The sequence below is a fragment of the Vicia villosa genome, linkage group LG3, assembly GCF_029867415.1.
Source record: "Vicia villosa cultivar HV-30 ecotype Madison, WI linkage group LG3, Vvil1.0, whole genome shotgun sequence".
NCBI classification, from domain to species: Eukaryota; Viridiplantae; Streptophyta; class Magnoliopsida; order Fabales; family Fabaceae; genus Vicia; species Vicia villosa.
Window position 1 is genome coordinate 187,398,990 of NC_081182.1, and position 26,209 is coordinate 187,425,198.

Here is a 26,209-nt window from a genome sequence, read left to right on the forward strand (position 1 = left end):
TTAGGATCTGTCCCTTTCTCCTATTAGGGAAGAGGAATTTATAGAGGCATTAGACCTAGGCTTTCCTTGGGAATAGTCACCGTCGACTCTGTTAATGGTGGACCATTAAATCCCTATTTTCTAGGGAGAAGTGAATCAGTTACTGACCCTGACTTCTGTCTGCCCAAGAAACGTCTTATCACACGTTTTCCTTGATTAGGCGAGAGGAAAATATTAGGGCAAGGAGATACCTCCTTGAGGGAAACATATGATCGTCACCCTTCTTGGAAACGGCACAACTCCCGCCCTTGTCAGACCTTTTACAAATATAACACTACACTTTAGTTTTTCGCTCCTTATTTACTTGTTCGGTTTTAAAGTATTTTCAAACTCTAATTTTCTAAATAATTTTGTTTTCACCCAAAGTTTTTCAAACCTCCATAATTCAGTCCCTTTAGATTGGACATGGCCCATACTAGAACTGTAGCCTTAAGTTAGGGTTTCAAAGCCAAATTGAGGCTTAATTTAACATTGTTTGAGTAAGGTTGTTATATGTGGTGGTGAATATGATTACGACCTTAACGAGGACCTTCCTGAGAAGCTTAAGTCATGTTCATATCATTAAGTTAGGACCCCTAATATTGAAGACTAGGAGTGTTCGCGGTGAGGTTTGAGCGGTTTTGACGCTAAAAATAATTCGAACCGCAAAAGAAAAAAATGTGCGGTTCGGTTTGGTTCAGCTGGATTTTAAAAATCAAACCAAACCAATGTGGTTTGGGTTGGTTCGGTTTTTCACAAAACAACTATTAAACCATAAATACATATATATATATATATATATATATATATATATATATATATATATATATATATATATATATATATATATATATATATATATATATATATATATGAGGAGGGTTATATTTACTCCAGGAGTAAGTTATTATAACTTACCCCAAATCTAGACCATTGATTCTTTTCAATCTTATGGTTAAAAATAATAAGTAATTAAATGTGGAGAGAGAAAACTATTACTTATTATTTTTAACCATTAGATTGAGAAGAATCAGTGGTCTAGATTTGGAGTAAGTTATAATAACTTACTCCTGGAGTAAATATAACCCTCCTCTCTCTCTCTCTCTCTCTCTCTCTCTCTCTCTCTCTCTCTCTCTCTCTCTCTCTCTCTCTCTCTCTCTCTCTCTCTCTCTCTCTCTCTCTCTCTCTCTCTCTCTCTATATATATATATATATATATATATATATATATATATATATATATATATATATATATATATATATATATATATATATATATATATATATATATATATATATATATATATATATATATAAGAATATAATTTTGTGTTTAATCGTTCATATATTACCATAAAAAAATTTATAATTGTCAAAATAAATTCATAATTGAATACATAAAATTGTGTCATAAATAATTTCATACAAAGAGTACGATAAAATATATATTTTCAAAATAATATTTATAAAAATAATAATGATTTGTTTTTTAATGATATGTAAATTAAAATAAATATCATATAAAGAATTAAAGAAATATATATTGGTTAGTGAGATTTTATAACATATGGTTTGATTTGTAAAATACAAACCGTAAACCGAACTGAACCGTGCGGTTCGGTTAGATAATGATCCAAACACATCGGAATCAAATATATTTTCTTGTAATTTCGATTTAGTTTGATTTTGCAGTTTTTTATTGGGCCGGTTCGATGCTGCACACTTCTACTCTCCTGTTAAAGAGGTTTAAATATTTTAGTATTCCCTTTGGATACCGACGACTTTGACTTGCAGCTAGGAAGCCACATGGTTTACTTGAGTATGAAATAACTATGTTTATTTGGTAAGATTATTGCAGGAAGGTTTTGTCTAAGAAGCCCTCAATTTTCTTAAAAAAAGTTTGTTGATGCTGATGTTGTTAATTCCGAATGAGTCATCCTCTAATTGAAACACCTGTTATAACATTAATATTAGGAAAGAATATTCACTAATCCACAAAACTTATCATATTCAACTTTTACATAAATATCACCAAAGGATTTCTTTAACTCTTCGTCTTTGGTTTAAACTCTTGTTCTTAGGAACAGGGACCTTGTCGAGGGGCTCTTTTCGAGATCTTAGTTTTCGCTTTCTTCTCCGGATCTCTGTCGGGAGTGTGACGGCCATGGCTGGTAACGATACTTCATTGGAGGGGAAATGGCACAACGTAAGGAAGAAACATTTTAGATCTTGGGTTCCTACTTGGGACGTATTCAAAAAGGGAAAGGCGAAGGAAGGAGCTAAGCTAGAATCGATTTTCGTGTCTCATTTTCCTGTTAGATGTGAGGCAAAGGATCTGTTTCAGGTGTTTGGGTGCATAGGGGAGATTGTAGAGGTGGCTATTTCACCTAGGAGGAACAAGGCAGGCAAACGGTTTGGTTTCGCCAGATTTGCAGAAGTATCAGATGCGCGTTTGTTGGCGGTGAAAGTCGACAATGTGATGTTCGATGGGGTCAAGATTCATGCTAATGTGCCCAGGTTTTCGAGGAACAGTGCTGGGGTTTTACCGCGAGGCAAGTGGAGGAAGGAGGAGGTTCATTTGTATAACCAGGGAGGTCAGGGTCATCTGAGACAGGGGTTCTCAAGGGGGTTTGTTCCTCAGATCAGGGACTCTCGTTCGTTCGCGGACGTCGTGGCAGAGGATAGTGCCGGCGTGGTCAAGGTGGTGAATACGAAAGTTCTATTAGCTTTCTCCTCTAAAGCTGAAGACAGAGCTAGGCTGTCTAAGTCTTTGGTGGGGACGTTGCGTATTCCGGGTTCAGGCAGGGGGATTGATTAGAGGATGGAAAGATCTGGGTTTTTTGCTATAAAAGCTATTCCGCTTGGGGCTACTAAATGCTTGCTGGAAGAGAGGGAGGAGGGAGCTTTGGGGGATTTTATAAAGGAGGGAAAGGAATGGTGGCAGGATTGGTTTTCTGATGTGTCTGCGTGGAAGGAAGATATCTTTGACCATTTCAGAACGGTTTGGATTCGAATTTGGGGAGTTCCGGTGGTGGCTTGGAGTTCTGAATTTTTTCAATCTCTGGCCAAAGAATGGGGCTCGCTGATTTGTGTGGACGAAGCAACTGCGAATCGTTCTTCTATGGAGATGGCAAGGTTACAAGTGATGGTGAAAGTTGGCGTGGTTTTTCCGGAGCATGTGGAGGTTACAATTGACAACAGAGTGACTACCCTGGCGGTCCAATTGGAATCATTTCTACCCTTCAAACGTTCAGGTAATCACAACAATCTATCTAATATTTCCGCTTATTCGGACTCTATTAGTTCCGAAGGCTTGTGGTCTGAAGAGTATGTAGATGTGGAGGAGGAGTCTGTTGATAGCATAGAAACTTTCTCAAGTGTGTTGAGGGAGGTTGACCCGATATTGGTTCGGAAATCTGTGGTGGAAGTGGGAGGGAATGGTGGGTCGAAAGAGGTTTCGGGGGCTGGAGATTCTGGGGGTTCGATTGTTCCAAACTCTGCTGGCAGGTCCCCGATTGGTTGTTTTGATGAAGCCGTGAGATCTGTTGATCAAACGGCAAAGGGTGGCATAGGCAATTCTGGTTTGCCGGCTGAGGCAGAGACACGCAAAGGGACGGAATTGAGTAAGGAGTCAGGCGAGGCGGATTTACCAGGTCCTCCTATCGGTGGGGTGGCATCTTGTAGAAAGATTTTTCCAGGGGCTGGTATGGTTTCAAAGAAGTTTGTGAGCTGTCCCAAAAGTGTGAAATTTAAAAAACTTGTGGAGTTAGGGACTGGCAGTTGCATGAAGAGAAGAAAGAATGTTAAAAACAGGGAGTCCAAGAAAACGACTGGGGCTTGTTCTAAGAAGAATAGGGGAGGGGTTTCTATGGTGTCGGAAGAATTTTCTCAAGTGGGGGCGGAGACTAACCAAGATGAAGCCGAGGGGATATGCAATGAAAATCTAGCAGAGAGTGATTTGATCGGAAAAAACAATTCTAAACAATGGGATTTGGTTAGTAAAGGAATGGAGGGCAATTTGAAGGAGGCATTCGAAGACTTGGGGTTGAGTAATTTGAAAGACCGTTTTTGTATCACCAAGAGGAGAGGGGTATTGGATCTTGACAAAAATTTAGTTAATGATTCAAGGAAGGAGTTTTCTACACCGTTTTAATGATAATCGGAACTTTTAATATTAGGGGAGGAGGGAATTCTCTAAAGAGGAGAAGGATTAGTAATATTATCAAGAAGGGTGACGCGGACATTTTCATGATTCAAGAAACTAAAATTACGTTAATGGAGGATTACATTGCGAGGGATATGTGGAGTAATATGGATGTCGGTTTTTCTTTCTCTAATTCAATCGGGAGATCGGGAGGGATTATTACTTTTTGGAGGAAGGATAGGATGGAGGTGATCCATAGTTTTAAAGGAGAGGGGTTTTTAGGGATAAAGGTGCTTTGGAAGGAGAACATTTTTTATGTTGTGAACATTTATTCTTCTTGTGTGCTCCATAAGAAGAAGGAGCTATGGGAAAAATTACTTAGTTTGAAGAACACGTTCTCGGATGGTGAATGGATATTGGGAGGAGATTTTAATGCAACAAAAAACTCTCATGAAAGGAAAGGAAGGACGGTAAGGGAGATGGATTCGGGCTCGGAACTTTTTTCCAAGTCCATTGACGATAGCGGCTTGGTGGACGTCCCTTGCAAAGGTAAAAAATTCTCTTGGTATAGCGGTGATGGAAGGTCCATGAGTAGGATCGATCGATTTCTTTTGTCTTATAATGCTATTAATTGTTGGGGTGTGGTTGGTCAATTAATTGGAAATCGAGATATTTCGGATCATAGTCCGGTGTGGCTTGTGTCGGATAAATTTAATTGGGGTCCTAAACCATTTAAATTCAATAATGAATGGTTTTCGTTGAGTTCTTTTCTTCCCTTTGTTGAAAAAGAATGGAAGGAATTAGTGGTGGAAGGAAGAGGGGATTATGTTTTAAAAGAAAAACTTTCTCGGCTTAAAGATAGATTAAAGTGGTGGAACAAGTCGGTTTTTGGTAGAATTGATTTGGAAGTGGAGGAGGGGGTGAGAGGTATAAATGAGGGGGATTGTAGGTTGGAAGATTCAACGGAGGAGTTAATTGGGGAGTCTCTTTTAGAAAGGCAAGAAGCTAACAAGAGATTTTGGTTGAATTTGAGGATTAAGGAGAATATGCTTGTTCAAAAATCGAGACTTAGATGGCTTAATGATGGAGACTCGAATAGTAAGTTCTTTCATAAAGTGGTTAAAGAAAGAAGGAGATTCAATCATTTAGGTCCGATTGCTACTCAAGGAGGGATGGTGGATAAGGTGGAAGAAGTGAGGGAGGAAGTTTGGAAGCATTTTTCTAATAAATTTGTGGAAGAAGATTCGGATAGAATCCTCTTGGATGGCATTCCTTTTAATAGCTTATGTTCTAATGATGCTTCTTTTCTTGAAAGACCTTTTCAAGAGGAGGAGATTAAAGAGGCTATTGATGGTAGTGGTATTGATAAAAGTCCGGGCCCGGATGGTTTCTCTTTCTTGTTTATAAAGAAATGTTGGAGTTTCATCAAGGTGGACTTCATCAATTTTCTTAATTATTTCCATTCCGGCGGTTTTATTTCCAAGGCGATTACTTCTTCTTTTTTGGCATTGATTCCTAAAACTAATAGTCCTATCTCGTTGGATGAGTATAGACCTATTTGTCTTGTTGGATGTATGTATAAGGTGATATCGAAGATTTTAGCGGGAAGATTGAAAAAAGTCCTTAGTTCCATTGTTTCTTCTAACCAAAGTGCTTTTGTCCCAAATAGAAATCTTCTTGATGGGGTGTTAATTGCCAACGTATTGGTGGATTATGCAAAGAAGGAGGGTAGAGGTTGTTTGTTATTCAAGGTGGATTTCGAGAAGGCTTATGATAAGGTGTCATGGAATTTCCTCAGATACATGCTTAAAAGAATGGGTTTTGGCGAAAAGTGGAGGAAGTGGATGGAAAGGTTGGTTTTTCATAGCAACATGTCTATTTTGGTTAATGGTAGTCCGACGAAGGAATTTGGGGTGGAGAAAGGGTTAAGACAAGGCGATCCTTTATCTCCTTTTCTTTTCACTCTTGTGGCCGAAGGTCTCTCGGGCCTAGTGCGGAAATCGGTAGATATTGGTCGCTTTAAGGGTGTGGAGATTAATGGGAGGTGTGCGGTGGAAATTCTTCAATTTGCGGATGACACTTTAATAGTAGGTGAAGGGAATTGGAACCAAGTAGGGGCTATTAAAATAGTTTTGAAGGCTTTCGAGATGGCTTCGGGTCTTGGCATCAATTACCATAAAAGCAAGTTGTTAGGGATAAATGTGACGAGTAATTTTTTAGAAGCGGCCGCTTTTGTGCTTTCTTGTAAAGTGGAAGATACTCCGTTTTCTTTTCTTGGAATTATTGTCGGGTGTAATCCAAGGAAGTACGAGGCTTGGTTACCTCTCTTGGTGAAGATGAAAAAGCGTCTTGCGGGTTGGAAGAATCGTTTCCTAAGTTTGGGGGGAAGATTGACTTTATTGCGATCCATTCTTGGATCCCTTGCGATTTTCACTATGTCTTTTTACAAGATGCCTTCTAGGGTGGCGAAGGAGATTTCTAGTTTGCAAAGTAATTTTCTTTGGAGAGGGGCGGTGGAGGATAACAAAAGAGGAATTCATTGGGTTAGTTGGAAGAAAGTGTGTCTCCCGTATGAGTGGGGTGGTCTCGGCTTGAAGAATATCTCGGAGTTTAATATGGCCCTTCTTAACAAATGGAGGTGGAGAATTCTAAAGGGAGAAGATTCGCTTTGGATTGATTTGTTGAAAGCTCGATACGGGGACATCGCTATGTCTTGTTTTTGTGGAGGTATGTCTTTATCTCAATCTTCTCTTCATCTCTCTTCTTTAAATTCTTCTACTTCTTCTTCTTCTTTTTGGTGGAAAGATGTTATTTCTATTGGTGATTTAGAGAGAGATGATTCTTTTTCCGACCATTGTGTTTTTAAAGTGGGTAATGGTTTTTCTACACCCTTTTGGGAATCAAAGTGGAGGAATAATAGGTGTTTGAGAGAGGAGTTTCCGGATTTATACTCCTTCTCGGCTTTGAAAAAAGTGTCGGTGGCGGGTATGGGGGGTTGGACAAACGGCAATTGGGAATGGGGAAATTGCGGTATTTTGGATACACTCATCGATAGCCATCATATGAGAATGAATTTGGATCTTTTTCGGAGCTATATTGTTGGAGGCGGTCCTACTTGTGAAGAGAATGACGAGGTTAGGTGGAGGGCTTCGGGGGAAGGCATTTTTTCTGTGGCTTCTTGCTATAGTCTTATGGCTAGGAAGCGTATTCGTGTGGCCCTTTTGAGAAGTTCAATGAAGTTTTATCTTTATATTGGAAGATGGATGTTCCTTTCAAAATCAAGACGTTTGGATGGAGGTTTTTTTTGAATAGACTTCCTTTCAAGGATTTACTATCGGTTAGAGGTATAGTATTACCACCGGATAATTTAAGGTATGTTTTTTGCGATATTGTTCCGGAAAACCGCGATCACTCTTTTTTAAAATGTAAAGGTGTGGAGGTGGTGTGGAGAGATATTTCTTCTTGGATTGGGAAGCCTTGGAGGGTAATGGATGAAGAGTGCAAAGCAAGTTTTATGGATTGGTATTCTTTTTGTAAAAAGAAAAAAGTTAAAGTGAACAAACACTACTAAAAATATTACATTTGGTTAAAAAATTTTACATCAGGTATAAAGATAATTGATGTGAAAAATATATGTCAAAAAATTTTACATGTAAAAAGTACTTTCTGCACTAGTGAAATTAGGTGTAGTGTGGATAGGTACCATGTGGATTCTTTGGATTAGTAGGAACGGTATATGCTTCCGGAACGAAGTTTGGGATGTGAATAATACATTGTGGAAGATTAAATCTTTGTTGTGGAAATGGTCTTTTTTTGGAGAAATTACTCACCCCATTAGTAGCTTTTACGAGTTTAACAAGAATCCGTTTTTATTCCTATTGTAATTCTAATTGGTTTTGTAATTCCTTTTGGTGGATTTTTGCCCGCTTTTCTGTGTAATCGGATATTGAGAAGGTTTAGTTCTCCGTTTTATTGAATCTTGCTTACAAAAAAAAAAAATATCACCAAACTTTGATTTGTTAAACAAATGATACTAAATGTAATGTATAGGTCTTGTTTTTATTTTACATATGACTCATCGTCTCTTCTATTGAGAAGTTGTATACTTCAAGAAAAAAGAAATTAGAAAAGTCTTTACCATTCAACATGAGCTGTATAATATAATTAACAAAACCAAAAAGCATACAAAAAGCAAAGTAACGTAAAGAAACATCTACCAACGGCACCAACCAGACAAACAGCCATTCATATACGTTAACACAGCTGTTTCTCATTTCAAGCTGTCCATGTTTTTGTGGGTCCCACACTCCTTCCTCATTCCTCAATCTAGCTATAAATACTTCCCACTTTCTTCCATCACAATAAATCAAAATCTCTTCAACACAAAAACTTCTCTTTGATTCACATTTTCAACTATTTTTCACTTCCACAATTTCTTCTCTGTTAAGAAATCTTACGATGGCATCTGCAGCTTCAACTGTCAAGATCTTTTCCTTCCTTTTCGTCGTTGTTTTCGCTGCCGTTGCCTCTGCTCAAGATCTCAGTCCCTCGTTGGCTCCAGCACCCGGTCCTGATGCCGGAGCTGCCGGATCTGTTACAAATTCTGTGGCTATGATCGGTGCTTCAATTATCCTGTCAATGATAGCCATCTTCAAGAACTGAGGAATTCTTTTACGATGATTACTAGTAGATTTCGTTCATCTATGTATAGTGGAGAGTGAGAGAGATTTTTATGGTATTTATTTATGTATTTAATTATTCATTGTAGATGTTGCTAAAAAATAAAAGAGAATATTTATTATTATTATATTATTATTATTATTCCCCTACATTCTACATTCTACGTTTTCTTTTTCTTTTTTTTACTTTGCATTTGCAGAATTATTTTATCTATTTACTTCATTTTTTAATATTGAATGAATATTAATTATAATATTTACAGTAATATTTTTAGTTATTTATTACCTAAAAATAGATAAATTTTATCTTTTTCCTTTGACGTCTAGCACCTTCTTCTCCTTGTTGACCATCTTGAGTCCTTTTTAAAATGCCCCAAAAAAATTTCTTGGTTTTTGGGGACGATTATGATGATGGCATTGAACCGGACGAGATAGCCCCTCAACAACTATGAGGGAACTTGTCGTATGTTGAACAGGCCGGTGATAGACATCTTTATATGACGGCTAGATATGAACTGGTGTGCAATTTTATTCACCAATTCTTGATAATTGGCGATGGAAGCTCGAGGTAGAGGTGCCAAACAATAATTTGTATTTCACAAAGTCAAGTGTTCCAATGATTGACATCTGTGTGTTGATGGAGGCGACATGTTCATAAGTATCACGACGCCTATCAATTTTGGCCAAAGAGGAAGGCTTGAACCATTCAGAGACATACACTTCACATGTTTCGTCTAAAAGTGGCAAAGTGGCTAGAGATCCAACACTTCCATCTCCTCCAAGGGACTGGTCTTTTGCTGACGTTATCGAATATTGAGGACATTGCCTTCTATGGTGTGATTCTGACGGCGTAGTTCATCCATGGCGGCACGCATATTCACCGTGGTGTTGGTGTACCCTTAGTATCTTTCGGAGAAGAGGAATGTGCTCTCCTGTTAACCATGGCTAAGAATATTTAGGGCAAAGAGTAGGGTGAGTATTAATGTGGTGATTGTAGAAAAATGTGTGGCCTAAGTTAATTTTACTAAGGTCCCACAGTGGGCGTCATTGTACTTGTCAAAAAGAACATATGTGTGTGGTATCCCTGCAAGAGTAAGGGATACTCATGTCTTAGTAGGTTTATAACAGTTAGGGTGGTTAGGACTTGTTGTCTGCAGCGGGAGGCCATGTATGGTGGTGTTTGTGGTGGTAAGAGAGACAAACTCACATGAGGTGAAAGGCTATGTATTATGTGTAATGTTGTTAACTTACGATCTATATTTCCCCTGTTAAGGGAAATGTATTTATAAAGGCTTTTTGGGCCTGAGATTTAGTAAATTCAAAGAGGTGATAACCACCCTCCCTTGACTAGGGAATGTTGTTGACTACCTATTTCTCAGAAAGTCATGGTATGACTCAGTCGACATAACTGGTGGAGGGATAATGACATTGTGCACGTATCTTATTACGAGGGCAATCCTCCACACTACGCAAAGATAACACTCAGGAGAAACCTCATAGGGCGGGGACCCTTATATCGCCTTTATTTGGGACTCTCACAAATATAACACTACAACATTTAATTATTAAAATAATTATTTAAAACACATTCAATGTTGTTTACTGATGAGTATAAGTTGATACATGCACGAACCTATCAATATTTTCTCAATATTAGAGGATGAGAGTATGCTAAGGAGTGCACAAAGATGGAGCCATGTAATAGTTATTTATTCCGACTAAAGGACATCCACTCATAAAACCATATCATGAGCACATAGATTAGCTAATATCCTAATATGCACATTTTGACTTCTATGTCACTCATTGTACGATTCACCCATTAGATGACATGTTTTTATTCTAGTTGGGCCATATGTGTATTGCATATGATCTAATACTTGTCATATGTAGTCATGTGCTAGTTAGAGTACGCGTTGACTATTATCAGATATCATGATGTCTCTGTTTGGCCTATGACCATTAATATACACTAGTAACAAACCCGTGCATTCGCACGAGTTCTGGTATGAGACGCGCACTTGTTTCAGATGTATATTTTTCATAAAAAAAATATATATTAAAAGTACGTAATATTTTTGTGGAAAAAAAATAAGAATAATTAACATTAAATTGTGTCTAAAAAATTCAGGAACAAAATTGAAAGAATTGTGTCTAAACAATCTTTTGTAACTTCATGTTCCCGTTAGTAATCAATATTTTGATCAGTAACTTCATGTTCTCGTTAATATTCAATATTGTGACCAGTAACTTCATGTTTTCGTTAATATTCAATATTTTGATAAATAATTTCATGTTTCCGTTAATATTCAATATTTTAATCAGTAACTTCAGGTTCTCGTTAATATTTAATATTGTGATCAGTAGTTTCATGTTTCTATTAATATTTGATATTTTGATCAGTAATTTCATGTTCCCGTTAATATTCAATATTTTAATAGGGCACTGTTGTGAGGGATGAAGAGAATATTGTGAGGGAAGAGGGCACTGTTGTGAGGGATGAAGAGAATATTATGAGGGAAGATGTCAATATTGTTAGGGATGAGGACAATGTGGGTGAGGTGAATGATGGGTCTACTACTGATAGTGGAGATCACAGTGGTGATGAAAATTATGAGAGTGCTATGGAAGTGGGATTTGATGATTCATATGATGGTTTTGATGATTTAGAGGAAGAAGATTTGGATGATCTTCTTGAAGATCTAGAGGGGGAACAAAGCAAACAACAATTGGATAATGATGGTTTGGAAGAGGAAATAGGAAACGACGGTGAGGAACTTGAAAGTGGTTGTGATAGTGAAGAAGGTGATGTTAGAAAGAAGAGTTACCCAATGTTCAATGTGAAGAAGGACATGGAAGATTACAAATGGGAATAATGACTACTCAAGTTGTTAGAACAAGATTTGTTCTGATCAATTATCTTAGTTTTGATGATAACAATAATATGAATTTTGCTTAAGATAATATGGTACTCTAATCCAATGCAATTTCCCTTTCAGGAAATATATATAAAGAGTACGCATAATTCAGCGCTCAGAAGCTTTGTCTCAAAGGGTTCAGCATGCAACATCAGAACATGGTCTGGCAAGACATCAGAAGATGGTCGAAGCAGAATCAGAACATGGGTCTATGGAAGCATCAGAAGAACATGAGATCAGAAGCACTGAAGCTCAGAAGATGGTATCACGCTCAGAAGCACTTCAAGGTCAGAAGATCAGAAGATGCTATGCACCAAGCTGTTTGACTCTGATGATATTCAAACGTTGTATTCACAAACATCAGATCAGAAGAAAGTACAAGTGGCAAGCTACGCTGACTGACAAAAGGAACGTTAAAAGCTACTAAAGGCTACGTCAGTAGACACAGCGTGAACAAGGCTCGAGGTAGTTGACAAAAGCGTATAACATTAAATGCGATGCTGTACGGAACACGCAAAGCATTAAATGCATTCAACGGTCATCTTCTCCAACGCCTATAAATATGAAGTTCTGATGAGAAGCAAGGTTAACGATCCTGAACAAATACAATTCAAATTAACTTGCTGAAACTCTGTTCAAATCCAAAACTCAGAATCTTCATCTTCATCAAAGCTCACTACATTGCTTTTGTAATATATTAGTGAGATTAAGCTTAAACGATTAAGAGAAATATCACAGTTGTGATTATCGCTTTTAAGAAGCATTTGTAATACTCTTAGAATTACATTAAGTTGTAAGGAACTAGAGTGATCGTGTGGATCAGAATACTCTAGGAAAAGTCTTAGGAGTGAACTAAGCAGATTGTAACTAGAGTGATCGTGTTGATCAGTAGACTCTAGAAAAAGTCTTAGAGGGTATCTAAGCAGTTGTTCCTGGAGTGATCAGTGTGTGATCAGAAGACTCTGGAAGACTTAGTTGCTGACTAAGTGGAAAACCATTGTAATCCGTGCGATTGGTGGATTAAATCCTCAGTTGAGGTAAATCATCTCTGCGGGGGTGGACTGGAGTAGTTTAGTTAACAACGAACCAGGATAAAAATAATTGTGCATTTATTTTTATCTGTCAAGTTTTTAAAGCTACACTTATTCAAACCCCCCCTTTCTAAGTGTTTTTCTATCCTTCAATTGGCATCAGAGCGCCGGTTCTAAGGTGCAAGCACTTAACCGTGTTTAGAAAAGATTCAGGAAGAGAAAAACGCTTCAGTAAAAGATGGTTGATGAAAGTGAAAAGTCTACACCTACACCTGCATCTACATCTGGCTCTGCTGAGCAATACAACGGTAACAATGGTTATACTAGACCGCCGGTATTTGATGGTGAAAACTTTGAATACTGGAAAGATAAACTGGAAAGTTACTTTCTGGGTCTAGATGGTGATCTATGGAATCTTCTGATGGATGGTTACAAACATCCAGTAAATGCCAGTGGCGTAAAGCTGTCAAGGCAGGAAATGAATGATGATCAGAAGAAGCTTTTCAGGAATCATCATAAATGCAGAACTGTTTTGCTGAATGCTATCTCTCATGCTGAGTATGAGAAGATATCTAACAGGGAAACGGCCTATGACATATATGAGTCCTTGAAAATGACTCATGAAGGAAATGCTCAAGTCAAGGAGACTAAAGCTCTAGCTTTAATCCAGAAGTATGAAGCCTTCAAGATGGAGGATGATGAAGACATTGAAAAGATGTTTTCAAGATTTCAAACTCTTACTGCTGGATTGAGAGTTCTTGACAAGGGATACACCAAGGCTGATCACGTAAAGAAGATCATCAGAAGCTTACCCAGAAGATGGGGTCCTATGGTGACTGCATTCAAGATTGCAAAGAATCTGAATGAAGTTTCTCTGGAAGAGCTTATCAGCGCCTTGAGAAGTCATGAAATAGAGCTGGACGCAAATGAGCCTCAAAAGAAAGGTAAGTCTATTGCATTAAAATCCAATATCAAGAAATGCACTAACGCTTTTCAGGCTAGAGAAGAAGATCCTGAAGAATCAGAATCTGAAGAAGAAGATGAACTGTCCCTGATCTCCAGAAGGCTGAATCAACTCTGGAAGACCAAGCAAAGGAAGTTCAGAGGCTTCAGAAGTTCAAAGAAATTTGAACGTGGAGAATCTTCTGATGACAGAAGATTTAACAAGAAGAAGGTCATGTGCTATGAATGCAATGAGCCTGGACACTACAAGAACGAATGTCCAAATCTTCAGAAGGAAAGTCCCAAGAAAAAGTTTCATAAGAAGAAAGGTCTTATGGCAACCTGGGATGAGTCAGAAGATGATTCAGAAGATGAGCAGGCCAACTGTGCGCTGATGGCGACAGAAGATGACGGATCAGAATCTACATCAGAATCAGATTCTGAAGAGGTATTTTCTGAACTTACTAGAGATGAGTTAGTTTCCGGTCTAACTGAACTTCTGGAACTCAAGTCTCAGATTAGTATCAAATACAAAAAGCTGAAAAAGCTATTTGAATTTGAAACAAAGAAGCTTGAGTTGGAAAATTCTGAATTAAAAGAAAAACTTTTAAAATTATCCAATAATGTTGGATCTCCTTCTGATTCAGAAAAATCCATTCCTAGTCTAAACCATATTCTGAAAGAATATGATTTAAGTTTCAGGAAGTTCTTATCTAGAAGTATTGGCAGAAGTCAGCTAGCTTCTATGATATATGCTGTGTCTGGAAACAAAAGAGTTGGCATTGGTTTTGAGGGTGAAACCCCATACAAACTTGAACCTGTTGATGAAATGAAACTCACATACAAGCCATTGTATGATCAGTTCAAGTATGGCCACTCCCATGATATTAGGCACACTTCACATGCTCAAAGTTTTCACATAACACACACCAAAAAGCATGTGACACAACCTAGGAAATATCATGAAACTCACATTAAAAATTATCATGCTGTTCCTCCTATTGCTTATAATGTTAAACCCAAGTTCAATCAGAACTTGAGAAAATCTAACAAGAAAGGACCCAAAAAGATGTGGGTACCTAAGGATAAGATTATTCCTATTGCAGATATCCTTGACTGCAAAAAGGACAAGGCACAACATGTCATGGTACCTGGACTCTGGATGCTCGCGACACATGACAGGAAGAAGGTCTATGTTCCAAGACCTGGTGCTTAAGTCTGGAGGAGAAGTCAAGTTTGGAGGAGATCAGAAGGGCAAGATAATTGGCTCTGGAACTATAAAGTCTGGTAACTCTCCTTCCATTTCTAATGTACTTCTTGTAGAAGGATTAACACATAACCTCTTATCTATCAGTCAATTGAGTGACAATGGTTATGATATAATCTTTAATCAAGAGTCTTGCAAGGCTGTAAATCAGAAGGATGGCTCAATCCTATTTACAGGCAAGAGGAAGAACAACATTTATAAGACAGATCTGCAAGATCTTATGAGTCAGAAGGTGACTTGTCTTATGTCTGTTTCTGAAGAGCAGTGGGTCTGGCACAGAAGATTAGGTCATGCTAGTTTGAGAAAGATTTCTCAGATTAACAAACTGAATCTGGTCAGAGGACTCCCTAATCTGAAATTCAAATCAGATGCTCTTTGTGAAGCATGTCAGAAGGGCAAGTTCTCCAAACCTGCATTCAAGTCCAAGAATGTTGTTTCTACCTCAAGGCCATTAGAACTCTTGCACATTGATCTGTTTGGCCCAGTCAAAACAGCATCTGTCAGAGGGAAGAAATATGGATTAGTCATCGTAGATGATTATAGTCGCTGGACATGGGTAAAATTCTTGAAACACAAGGATGAGACTCATTCAGTGTTCTTTGATTTCTGCATTCAGATTCAATCTGAAAAAGAGTGTAAAATCATAAAGGTCAGAAGTGATCATGGTGGTGAATTTGAGAACAGATCCTTTGAAGAATTCTTCAAAGAAAATGGTATTGCCCATGATTTCTCTTGTCCTAGAACTCCACAGCAAAATGGAGTTGTAGAATGAAAGAATAGGACTCTTCAAGAAATGGCCAGAACCATGATCAATGAAACCAATATGGCTAAGCATTTCTGGGCAGAAGCAATAAACACTGCATGCTATATTCAGAATAGAATCTCTATCAGACCTATTCTAAATAAGACTCCTTATGAATTGTGGAAGAATAGAAAGCCCAACATTTCATATTTCCATCCTTTTGGATGTGTATGCTTTATTCTGAACACTAAAGATCATCTTGGTAAGTTTGATTCCAAAGCTCAAAAGTGTTTCCTTCTTGGATATTCTGAACGCTCAAAAGGCTACAGAGTATACAATACTGAAACATTGGTTGTAGAAGAATCAATCAATATCAGGTTTGATGATAAGCTTGGTTCTGAAAAACCAAAGCAGTTTGATAATTTTGCAGATTGTGATATTGATATATCAGAAGTTGTTGAGCCAAGAAGCAACGCATCAGAAGCAGAGCTTCTCAGAAGCAAAGAATCGGAAGATCAAGTATCAGCTTCTCTGGAGGATCTAAGCATTTCTGAAGAACCATCTGTCAGAAGATCATCCAGACTCATCTCTGGTCACTCAGAAGATGTCATTCTTGGAAAGAAGGATGATCCAATCAGAACAAGAGCATTCCTTAAGAACAATGCAGACTGTCAATTAGGTCTTGTATCTTTGATCGAGCCAACTTCTGTTGATCATGCTCTAGAAGATCCAGACTGGATAATTGCTATGCAAGAAGAACTGAATCAGTTTACAAGGAATGATGTTTGGGATCTTGTTCCTAGACCAGATGGATTCAATATAATTGGTACAAAATGGGTCTTCAGAAACAAGCTCAGTGAGAAAGGTGAAGTGGTAAGAAACAAAGCCAGACTGGTGGCTCAGGGTTATAGTCAGCAAGAAGGGATTGACTATACATAAACCTTTGCACCAGTGGCCAGGTTAGAATCTATTCGTCTATTAATTTCTTTTGCCACTCAACATAACATCACTCTTTATCAGATGGATGTTAAGAATGCCTTCTTAAATGGTTATATAGATGAAGAAGTTTATGTCCATCAACCTCCTGGTTTTGAAGACTCTACGTCTCCTAATCATGTTTTTAAACTTAAGAAATCATTGTATGGATTGAAACAGGCTCCCAGAGCTTGGTATGAACGCTTAAGTTCTTTCCTTCTGGATAATGGTTTCACTAGAGGAAAAGTGGACACTACTCTCTTTTGTAAAACCTTTAAAAGGGATATTTTAATTTGTCAAATATATGTAGATGATATTATTTTTGGAACATCTAATGCTACACTTGGAAAGGAGTTTGCTGAGTCTATGCAGGCTGAGTTTGAAATGAGCATGATGGGAGAACTCAAGTATTTCCTCGGAATACAAATAAATCAAACATCAGAAGGAACGTATGTTCATCAAACCAAGTATGTGAAGGAACTTCTGAAGAAGTTTAACCTTCTAGACTGCAAAGTAGCCAAAACTCCTATGCATCCAACATGCATCCTAGGTAAGGATGAGGTAAGTAAGAAGGTAGATCAGAAGTTATACAGAGGTATGATTGGATCTCTTCTATATCTGACTGCTTCTAGACCTGACATTCTGTTCAGTGTTTGTTTGTGTGCTAGATTCCAATCAGATCCTAGAGAATCTCATTTAACTGCTGTTAAGAGAATTCTAAGGTATCTGAAAGGTACTACTAATGTTGGCTTAGTTTACAGAAAATCTAAAGAATACAACTTAGTAGGATTCTGCGATGCTGACTATGCTGGAGACAGAATTGAAAGAAAAAGTACTTCAGGAAGTTGCCAATTTCTTGGAAGTCATTTGATCTCTTGGTACAGCAAGAAGCAAGCAACTATTGCTCTATCAACAACAGAAGCAGAATATGTCGCTGCTGCTGGTTGCAGTACACAGATACTCTGGATGAAGAGTCAGTTAGAAGATTATCAGATATTTGAGAGTAACATTCCTATATTCTGTGATAATACTTCTGCTATATGTTTATCTAAGAATCCTATTCTTCATTCAAAAGCTAAACATATTGAGATTAAACATCATTTCATAAGGGACTATGTTCAGAAGGGTGTTATATCTTTAAACTTTGTTGATACAGACCATCAATGGGCTGATATCTTTACAAAACCCCTGGCTGAAGATAGGTTTAAGTTCATTCTGAAGAACATCAGTATGGATTTATGCCCAGAATGAGAAGATGAGAAGTTCTTATGTATGAGTAACTTCTGAAATGAAAATGGATTATTTTTTATATATCAGAAGTTCTGATTAAAATCTTTTAGAAATTATGATTCGGTTATTACTAACGTTTCATTGTCTAAGTTGATTCAGAACCTCTTTTAAAGCAAAACAGCTGTAACGTTTTATCTCGGGATGGTAAACCTGTCGTTACTATTCATGGATAAGCGCGCGTGCAGTTGAAGGGACACCGACCATAGGTAACTGTGCTAGTCACCTCATTTGTCTTTATTATCTCTCCTCACGTCACGTAACATTAAATGCCTTTCATCATTCGTTTCATTTCTTTTTCTTTTAAATACTCTTCAAACTCTTCTCTTTCCCTCTCATCTCTCTCTATCTCTTTGCATTCCTCATCAAGTTTTTTTTTTCTCTCTCTCTTTTTTCGTCTCTTGCTCAAACAATTTTTTTTAAAAAATCCTAGCTCAAACCTAGCGTTCACCCTAAGCCTGTTGAAGATCTATGACTCAAAGGCGACAGATCTCTGCATATCTCGGGATGGCTCTCCTATTACCTCTCAAGTCAGACCTCTTCTTTGATGTTGTTATCAACTTTCACCCAAAGACAGAAGACTTTCTTGAGTTATGGGAGGAGGTTAAGAATGATATTCTTGACTTCTATGTTGAGGGAAAGCCCCGTTTGCAACATTAGCTCTCTGTCTGTGAACTGTCCCTCTCTTCCTCTTTGGTCACTTGGATCTCTCCTACAGTGGAGGTTCTAGTCTGGAAGACAAGAGTCCACAGGGATTCTTGATGGGTTGACACAGAGCGTGTCCTGCTAGGGTGCTGTTTTTAATTTTTGTAGTCATTTCCTCTTTGGATGACTTTTTATGTATTTGCTAGGAATGTTTCTCATCTTGTTAAACATAGGAACTTCTTGTAATATCTTTTGATTATCAATGAAAAAGTTTCTTTGCTTTTACATTCCAGTGATTCTATTTTTCTTATGCATCTGAATCTTTTGAAATATTCTTTTTGATGTTATGACAAAAAGGGGGAGAAAGATAAATGATAAATGATTTGATTAATCTATCAGTTGCTGGGTAAAGGCTCCCACACATTCACTAACAAGAACTGCAAGTTCTATATGGTTTAAGTGTTTTGCAGGTATAAAGAAGTGAAGAAAATCTTCAAAGCAAACACAAGAAGCAAAACCATGGAAACTGAAGCAAGCTGAGTGCTGTCAAGCTTCAGAGATCAGAAGCAAGAAAGAAGAATGAATCAGAAGCACTAATAATAGAATTTGATCTATATTTGTCTATTTATTCTGACAAAATTCTATTTGCTCTGATACATATAATGTTATGGCTCTAATACATTATTTGCTCTGATACATTATTTCAGCCTATATGGCTCTGATTCATATAATGTGTTCAAACATACATTTTATGTTCTAACTCGTTCATGCTGACTTTTGTCGTGTAGTTTTTGTTCTGTAACATTTTAGGATGTAGAGATGCTCAGATGATGCTCTGGTACATTCAACAATGTTCTGATACAAATCTAGCATGAAGTGATGTTGGTAGAAATTCAAAGCTCTGAAGCTATCCGAGGGAAGCAGAAATCAGAAGCTGCGAATGTTCTAAAGATCCAGAAAACTCAAGTTCTGAAGCTGTCCTGAATGGAAGCAGAAATCAGAAGCTGTGAATGTTCAGAAGATCAAAGAAATTCAAGTTCTGAAGCTGTCCTGAATGGAAGCAGAAATCAGAAGCTGTGAATGTTCAGAAGATCAAAGAAATTCAAGTTCTGAAGCTGTCCTAGATGGAAGCAGGAATCAGAAGCTGTGAGTGTTCTAGGGATCTAAAGAAATTCTAGTTCTGAAGCTGTCCTATGGAAGCAGAAGTCAGAAGCTATGAATTCTCTGAAGACAAGAAGCTTATATGATCGTCTCTACCGAAATAATCAGGGAATTCTTTTATTAAAGTTCTTCGAGTATTTATTTCAGGGGGAGATTATTTATCTCAGGGGGAGATTGTTAATCTCAGGGGGAGACATATTCATATGCTTATGCTATAGCTGTGTAATTTGTCTTTTGCCATCTATTCTTTCTGATCGCAAATTCATATCATTTATATATGTTTTTGTCATCATCAAAAAGGGGGAGATTGTTAGAACAAGATTTGTTCTGATCAATTATCTTAGTTTTGATGATAACAATAATATGAATTTTGCTTAAGATAATATGGTACTCTAATCCAATGCAATTTCCCTTTCAGGAAATATATATAAAGAGTACGCATAATTCAGCGCTCAGAAGCTTTGTCTCAAAGGGTTCAGCATGCAACATCAGAACATGGTCTGGCAAGACATCAGAAGATGGTCGAAGCAGAATCAGAACATGGGTCTATGGAAGCATCAGAAGAACATGAGATCAGAAGCACTGAAGCTCAGAAGATGGTATCACGCTCAGAAGCACTTCAAGGTCAGAAGATCAGAAGATGCTATGCACCAAGCTGTTTGACTCTGATGATATTCAAACGTTGTATTCACAAACATCAGATCAGAAGAAAGTACAAGTGGCAAGCTACGCTGACTGACAAAAGGAACGTTAAAAGCTACTAAAGGCTACGTCAGTAGACACAACGTGAACAAGGCTCGAGGTAGTTGACAAAAGCGTATAACATTAAATGCGATGCTGTACGGAACACGCAAAGCATTAAATGCATTCAACGGTCATCTTCTCCAACGCCTATAAATATGAAGTTCTGATGAGAAGCAAGGTTAACGATCCTGAACAAATACAATTCAAATTAACTTGCTGAAACTCTGTTCAAATCCAAAACTCAGAATCTTCATCTTCATCAAAGCTCACTACATTGCTTTTGTAATATATTAGTGAGATTAAGCTTAAACGATTAAGAGAAATATCACAGTTGTGATTATCGCTTTTAAGAAGCATTTGTAATACTCTTAGAATTACATTAAGTTGTAAGGAACTAGAGTGATCGTGTGGATCAGAATACTCTAGGAAAAGTCTTAGGAGTGAACTAAGCAGATTGTAACTAGAGTGATCGTGTTGATCAGTAGACTCTAGAAAAAGTCTTAGAGGGTATCTAAGCAGTTGTTCCTGGAGTGATCAGTGTGTGATCAGAAGACTCTGGAAGACTTAGTTGCTGACTAAGTGGAAAACCATTGTAATCCGTGCGATTAGTGGATTAAATCCTCAGTTGAGGTAAATCATCTCTGCGGGGGTGGACTGGAGTAGTTTAGTTAACAACGAACCAGGATAAAAATAACTGTGCATTTATTTTTATCTGTCAAGTTTTTAAAGCTACACTTATTCAAACCCCCCCTTTCTAAGTGTTTTTCTATCCTTCACAAGTTACTTCACAGCCAGCTACTCAACAAACATCACAACAACCTAGTCAAGCTACTTCACATGCTGCACAACAAAGTCAACCAGCTTCTCAGACATCCAAAACAAGAAAAAGTCCTGCAAATAAGGCAACAACAAGCAAGGCAAAAAAGCTGGGTGTGAGAAGGCCACACACTCCTTGGGTACCACCAAGACCAACCACAAGATTAGGTGCATCAAGAATTGGGCCAACAACTAGGAGGACAACACCAACAAAGAGAACTACATCCAAGAAGAATGTCTAGATTATGTTTTGGATATTTAACACTTTATATTTTGTTTTGGTTATTTAGCATTTTTGGAACCACTTTTGGGTTTATGTAACTTGTCTGCTTTGAACATGTTGTTTATGAACATGTCTATTTGAACATGTCTTTTTGAACATGTATCTTTTGAACATGTAATCTTCAAGTCTTAAGTAATCTTGGAACCCAAACTGGTTTAATGCATAATTGTTTTGAACATGTATCTTCAAGTCTTAAGTAGTCTTATGTAATCTTCAAGTCTTAAGTAGTCTTAAGTAATCTTTTGAACATGTATCTTTTGAACATCTAAATTGGATGCATTAAAACTGGATGCATTATAATTAGTCTTAGGTAGTCTTAAAACTGGATGCATTATAACTCAACAAAATCTATTGATTCCATTTGTTCAAAATTACAAGACTTAATTGGTACATAATTATACACAACAAACCGCTTTCAATTTGTTCATAAAACTGATACATAACTGGTACAGAAAACCAGACAAACGGATACTCTTTCACTAACACATAACCTAAACCTTAAAAAACAGGTAACAAACAAAATTATGGCAATCATCAAGCTACAACATTTTCCAAAATTCATCATCTTCTTCATTTGACTTTGTATCTGATCAGTCTCTTTCCTTATTTCTTTAGTTGACAATCTCATTTTGACAACCTCCTCTTGCATGTGTTCAATATTCTTTCCAAGCTTTTCCAACCTAACCATCATGATTTGCCCATTGTTATCTTCAGATTCTTCGCAAAACCACTCGAAAAACCCACACCCAGGATGCACAGGTCCCTACATGTCACACACATTCATGTTCAATTTTATAAATCTAAAAAACCAACACTCTGTGAACAAATAACGTACCTTAAAATGAGGACACCCCCAAAATTGTATTCCAAAACTCTTAGCCGTCTTTTCCCTTCGTAGAATAGCCTTATCTCCACAATAGCAAACTGGTTTCCATGGAAGATTCGACGTCGTACAAAGTTGGAAGATCAAACTTTCATGGCTTCCTTGTAACATAGATGAAGAAGAAGTGGACGGTTTTATTGCTATGGATTTCTGGAAAACCCTAGTAGCCCCTAATTTCTTCTTACGATGGTTGTTACTCTAGAAACCCTAGCCCCCGATTTGTTCAGACTTGGTTTACGTTACTTTCTATAAAATTTCTTTTAATGAAGAAGAAGAAGCTCCACGTCATATGCCACACTAGCAACTCCAAACGGCCGTTTCTATGAAATAGACGGAAAGGACTTACGTGAGACCATTTTAAAAGATAAGTGAGTTATTTGAACTTTTTAAAAATTGAGGGACCAAAATGGACCCCGAGTGAAAGTTTAGGGACGAAAAAATGTATTTTACCTATTTTAATAATAGATGAGAGAGAAAAATAGAATAACACAGAATCTCCACAATTTATTTTAAAATCTAATAGTTTAGATTCATTCTCATGGTCTCATATAAAAATGGCATTCTCATATAATACATCTCTATTAAATAATATATTCATAAATAATTTTTTAGTGCAAGTTTATAAATAATTTCTATAACTCATTTCCTAAGAAGAAAGGTTATGAAGGCTTTTCAATAAAAAACAAGTTATGAAGCTTTTTTCCACAAATAAAAAACGGAGAAAAAAAAGGAAGGAAAATATGTGACGGTGGTAGCTGATGATGCCATTGTAAATTTACTTAATAGATAAGAAAACTAGGAATGAAAAACGTGAATTAAGTTTTTGTATTGATGACACTTTAATATATGGTAATAGGAGGGGTAGGGAGGGAGTAACAATTATTTATTGCAAATTGAGGACGGCGGGTCGGGTCCACAAAAACGTGGACAGCTGTGTCATTGTTGTTAACGTAGTATGAATTGTTGTCTGATTGGTGCTTTAGATGTTTCTTTAGGTTATTTTGATGTGTGTACTTTTGCTTTTGTGAACTAAACAGCCCATGATAAATGGCGATGCTTTTTAAATATCTCTTTCTTTTGACAATTCAACTCCCAACATGACCCATGTTACATTCAGATTAGTGTGTTTTACAATTCAACGTTTGGTGATATGCTTATGCTTTGATTAGTTGTTTGTTTTATTGGGTTGATAGAGTGCATCATATCATAACCGTAGATTCACCCACTCTCAATTGTGTAACAATAATGTTGTTATATATATACTAACAAGTGATTTGTAAACAATAAAAAAAGTTATTTAATCTTTGTTGAATTGCAATCAAAATAACTTGTTCGTATAGTGTAGATCTAGTATAAAAAGACATCAAGAATCTTGTATTAAATGGTGCTTTGGACAAGAGATTGTATTCACTGGGGGTGGAGAAACGGTTGGACCCGGTCGGTTTCGGGCCCAAATTATCTAGTAGACTTAACTGCGGGTAGTGAAACAAGGTTCAATTTCGACTGAACCTAATATCGGTTAGTTCGATTTTGAATTTTTCGGTTTGAGTGATTTATCGGTTGGTTTCAAACGGTTTGAGCCTTCAAAAAATAATAGCTCAATTACAACAAAAATAATAATTTTTGAAATATTTTAATCTATTTTATCATTCATTGATCAATTAAATATTATATATATATATATATATATATATATATATATATATATATATATATATATATATATATATATATATATATATATATATATATATATATATATATATATATATATATATATATATATATATATATATATGATGTATTATAAATTTATCACAAATAATCTAAATGGTATGATCTATTTTATAATTTAATCTAAATGGTATGATGTATTATAAATCTATTTAGAATTTTTTTAATCTAAATGGTATGATGTATTATAAATTTAATGATTAATCACAAATAATATATACAAATAATTTAATGTAACACTTTTTTAAAATATTACATTATTCATATAAATATACTTATCTTTCAAATTTAAAAAAACATAATTGAATTTTTTTATATATAAATTACTAAGTACTTTCATAATTTTAAAATTTTATTCATATTTAATACAATTTTAAAACACATTCAATCATAAGATTATAATTAACTATAATTAATTAAATATATTTTTTTCATTTCAAAAGTATTAAGGTAAAAATTCTAATCAAACCCGTGTAACGCACGGACCATATATCTAGTTTTCTAAAATTTTAAAAACTGATTAATTACCTTTTAATTTTTAAATTTTTGAATAATTTATTTTATATATGTTTAGAATACTGTAAAATATTTATTTACCAAATTTTAGAATTTTTTAAAACAAGAAGATTTAAATATGAATTTTTTAAATTTTGAAAAATAATGATAAAAGTAATCACAACTTAGAAATTAAATTTTGAGTTTTTTTTTCAGGAACTTTTTAAAGCATTATTAACATGTCTGCAAAATAAACATTCTAAAATGCACATTGATTTGACAGCAGGGACTGAAATTACATGCATAAAAATTTTAGAAGGATTATTATAGGAACTAAAAACGTATTTAACCCTTATTTATAAGGACACTACCCCACACCATAGGTAGTTCAAACATGTCAAAACACCAATCACACAATAAAATCATAATTATCAGATAAATAACTTACGGACATAAATAAAATTAAATCGGGATTTTACACTTGTAGATACCTACATTCTTGTCTTTAGGTTAGTTCGAAGATAACAATACACAATTTAATTTGACTGCTTTATCTCAGCCTCATTTGAACCCAGGATCTCAAGTCAAGTATTAATTTTTTTATCAGTAATAAAGTTCTTACCCATATCAAGAGATGACGACTTTGTTTCATGGTGCAAATCATTCACGATGGCTCGAACTGGGATAAAAATATTATTCTCATTGGACGGGGTTAAGTTCGCAAAATATTATCGGTTGTTGTGCGACTAAGAATTGTCTTTATCACGGCCCTGGCTGGTGCCATATGTTCATGTTAAGTTATGTATGGTGATGAGTACCAATTAATAGCATGGAAAAAAGGCTTAAATAGTTTATATTAATTTATGTTTAATAATTCTATTTATTTTTAATTTGATATTGTAATAGTTTTTAATTTATATTTAGTTGGTGTTCACTTCCTTGCATTTATTTTAGAAAAATATCATTTAATCCAATATGAGACTAGAAAATGGTGTTTATGAACCATTTAGATTTTATGACAACTCTTTCTATAAGTAAGCATTTTGTATTCAGTTTGAATTGAATTATATTTTTTGGCTTATAAGAATAATAAGTGAGCTAGATCTCATATTTTTTCATTCTTGGATTGGAACCCTAATTGACTCTTATCATTGTCATCCTTACCATTATGGTGAATTTTCATTGTCTTATTAATCTTTTAGGTTGTAGCGTCTTCCTTCTTCATGTTCTTAAAATCATCCTTATTTTATTTTTTTCTCTCTATGATTTGTTACTTTACTGAAAGAAGTCAATTGGTTAGATCTTTCATCAAATTCTATGAAAACACTCAAATTCATATTTTGTGATATTCAAAACCTATCAGAAAATTATAATTTTTATCTTTAATTTTTATTTTAAGTCTTTTATGTTATTGATTTATATTTAAGTAACACATGATATGGAATT